Below are 3,946 nucleotides of genomic sequence, written 5' to 3'. Positions count from 1 at the left end.
ATATATACAGCCTAAATCTTCCCATTCCACCCCATCCCTGGCATTCCATTAGTGGGATTAATCACATTTAGAATGTTGTAATGCTATTTCCTTCCCACCATCCATTACTAGAAATTTCCCTTCACCTAAAACAGCAACCCTACACTCATTTCAATTCTCCATTGCCCCTTCCCCCACTTCTCATAACCCATACTCTACTTTTCATCTCTATAGTCATAGTCTCTAATAATTTCTTTGTGTTTACTGTGGGGCTTAAATTTAACCTCTTAAATCCATAACAATCTTGGTTTTCTTTGGTACCAACTTAAATTCAATAGGAGCCATAAACTATGTTCCTATACTCCTCCATTCTCCCACCTTTATATAGTTCTTGTCAAAAATTACATATTTTACATTGAGTCCAAAACCACTGATTTGTCATTAGAGTTTGTGTATTTTATATCCTGTAGGAAGTAAATAGTGGAGTTACAAGTCAAAAATTATTGACTTCTATTTGTATTCCATTATGGTCAGAGAATGTGCTTTGAATATATTCAATTGTTTTGTTTTTGTTTTTTTAATTTATTGAGGCTTGTTTTATGTCCCAGCATATGGTCTATTCTGGAGAAAGATCTGTGATCACTAGAGTAAAATGTGTGTCCTGGTGATTTGGGATGTAAGGTTCTATATATGTCTGTTAAAATTCTCTATATATCTCTCTCTTTTCTTTGTTTCTCTGTTGGTAGGGCTCCCTTCAATATCTGTAGTAGGGCAGGTCTTTTATTGGCAAAATCTATCAGCATTTGTTTGTGAAAAATTTAAGCTCTCCCTCAAATTTGAAGGAGAGTTTTGCTGGATAAAGTATTCTTGGTTGGAAATTTTTCTCTCTGAGAATTTTAAATATGTCATGCCACTGCCTTCTCCCCTCCATGGTAGCCACTGAGTAGTCACTACTTAGTCTTATGTTGTTTCCTTTTATGTGGTGAATTACTTTTCTCTTGCTGCTTTCAGAACTTGCTCCTTCTCTTCCATATTTGAGAGTCTGATCAGAATATGTCTCGGAGTGGGTTTATTTGGATTTATAATATTTGGAGTTCACTGGGCATTTATGCTTTGTGTATTTATATTGTGTAGAAGGTTTGGGAAGTTTTCCCCAACAATTTCTTTGAATACTCTTTCTAGACGTTTACCCTTCTCTTCCCCTTCTGGGACACCAGTGAGTCTTAAATTTGGATGTTGTATTTTATCTATCATACCCCTGATATCCATTTCGATTTTTTCATTTTTTTCTCCATTCTTTCTTTTGTTCTTTCATTTTCTGTTCTGTGGTCCTCGAGGATGCTGAGTCATTGTTCAGCTTCCTCTAATCTTGTGTTATGAGTATCCAGAGTGTTTTTAATTTGGCCAAAAGTTCCTTTTATTTCCATAAGATCTTCTATTTTTTTATTTACTCTTGCAATTTCTTCTTTATGCTCTTCTAGGGTCTTCTTGATGTCCTTTATATCCTGTGCAATGCTCTCATTCTTTGACTGTAGACCTTTGTTTAACTGTGCCAAGTACTGTATCTCTTCTGATCGTTCGATTTGGATGTTTGGGAGTGGGTTCTCCACAGTGTCTAGTTTTATCAAATGCTTTAAGATTTTCTGTTGTTTTTGGCCTCTTTGCATTTGCTTTGCTTAATAGTTGTGATCTTCCAGGACCGCTACGGTGGGAAGGCTGTGCTACATCACCAGTGCATGCCTTTCCTCAAGGGAAGCCCCAGTCTGCCGGGCCATGCAGGGGCGCTCCCAGCCTGATGCAAAAATGGCTGAATGGGGCATCTTAACCCCCCTCTTTTCACACAGCTCCGCCTTCCAAGCTCCAGGACAACTAGCTGTAGGTGCACCCAAGGCCACTGTCCATGGCCGATATTGTGGCGTGTGCGCAGTGCCGTGGTATACACTCCCCATCAGACTGGGTTTCCTGGCGTGGCTCTGGGCTGTGAGTCTGGTCCCAGGCAGGAGTGTCGCCAGCATGCCGGGAAGCCGGCTGCAAGGGTGGTGGTTTCTTTCTCCTTTTGGCTCTCCCCTCTGTCCCCAGGACAATCAGCAGTGGGTGTGGGAAGTGCTGTCCTCCACGCCAGACACCGAGGTGTTGGCTACAGCCCGCTCCTGCTGTGCTTCACTGCGCGGTTCTCACTGCCATATCTGCAGCTATTCCCGGTTTTTTGTTTTTTTTTTTTAAAACAAACTAGTCCATCTCCAAACGCCAACCCGCAGTTTCCCCACACTGAAGCATGGCCACGGGACTTTCAGCTGACTTACTCACTCATTTCAGAATGCAGACTCCCAGTTTCACCAAGTGCACGGTCCCTGTGATTTTAGCAGACCTTGTCCAGCTGGTGCATTGCTGGAACTGGTGTTCTGGGTCACTTTCTGGTTTTTATCTAGTATTTTTCATGGAGGTATTTTTTTGCCCTGTCTCACCTAGCTGCCATCTTAAGTTCTGAGTAGTCATATTTTTATATGGCAGCAGTGGCCTTCAATCTGTGAGTGAATTGTAGGTGTTCTGCACTGTATTTAGATTGAAGGACTGAAATACTGGGGAATCTGTGTCATTTTTTATTAGGTGAAATGTCAGATTCTTTGGGTTCCTGCTGGGCTAGTCTCAGAAATTCTGACTGTTGAGCCCACTAATGTGGGAGGAGATTTTATGGGAAGGACTGGTTTGCCTCTAATGTAAGCCTTTTCTTTTGTCCATGCAGGTGCCACAGAGCAAAATGGCACGTGGAAATGGCTCTTTTGTTACCAAATTCATTCTGGTGGGTTTAACACATCACCCAGATCTCCAACTTTCTCTGTTCTTCCTCTTTCTAGCAATGTGTATTATCCCTGTTCAGGGAAATATGGTCTTGATAACTCTAATTGGGCTGAATTCCCATCTTCATACCCCCTGTACTTTTTCCTCTTTGACTTGTTTTTCATAGACCTCTGTTATTCTTCTGTATTTACCCCCAAAATGCTAATCAACGTAGTATATTAATAGATTTCCCAATATGGAGTCAACTTTGCATTCCTGGAATGAATCCTATGCTGTCATGTTGTATTATTTTCTTAGTATTATGTGGGTTCTGTTTAATATAGTGCTAAAAGTTATGCACTAATATTCATACATGATAGTGATGTATAGCTATGTGTTTTTTGTTCTTTGTTATGAGGTTTAGGTGTCAATGCTACGCTTTTTTTTTTTTACACTTTTTATTTTGAAATAATATTAGATATTATTATTAGAAATATTATAAGGATAATACAGTTTCTGAATACTCTTTATACAGCTTCCCCTAATGTTAGTATCTTACATAACCATAGTATAGTTGTCAGAACTGAGAAATTGCCATTTATACAGCACAGTTTACTAAACTTCAAATTGTATTCAGATTTCACCAGTTTTTCCATTAATATCCTTTGTCCATTCCATTTAGCACTATTGTTTTTAAAATTGTTATCTGATTGAATAATCGTGGCCCTTCACTTCTGATATATATAATTGTAAATTAAAAAACATAAAATATATCATACTTGAACTGCAAACCTCTGCACATCCCCTACCTGTTTCTCTTTCTTATTTTTTCCATATCACTGATTTTATCAATCTAATATATCATTGATTGAAACATGTATCATTATGTTATGTACAAAAAATGCTGACAATTATCATTTTAAGATGCTATCAGTTGTAATATGCATCCCAAATTCAGAGATATTAACATGTGAAAAAATTGTGTCTTAAAATCAGCAAAATGTCTCCTACACATGAGATTTTCCTTTGACTCTCTGTCATAACTCCACCCTTGCCTGGTTCATTGCTAAGAACTGAAATTTCTTGAGGCTTACTCTAATGACCTATTTAGAAAGAGAGAGGAAAAAAAGGAAAAAAGCAAGAAGTAGCCTTTTCAGAGCCAGTCCCTAGCCCTCGAGTTCACCAGACA

Source organism: Choloepus didactylus, chromosome 6 (assembly GCF_015220235.1).
Source record: "Choloepus didactylus isolate mChoDid1 chromosome 6, mChoDid1.pri, whole genome shotgun sequence".
Classification (NCBI taxonomy): Eukaryota; Metazoa; Chordata; class Mammalia; order Pilosa; family Megalonychidae; genus Choloepus; species Choloepus didactylus.
The sequence above is the reverse complement of the archived record's forward strand: the minus strand, read 5'-3'. Positions refer to the sequence as shown.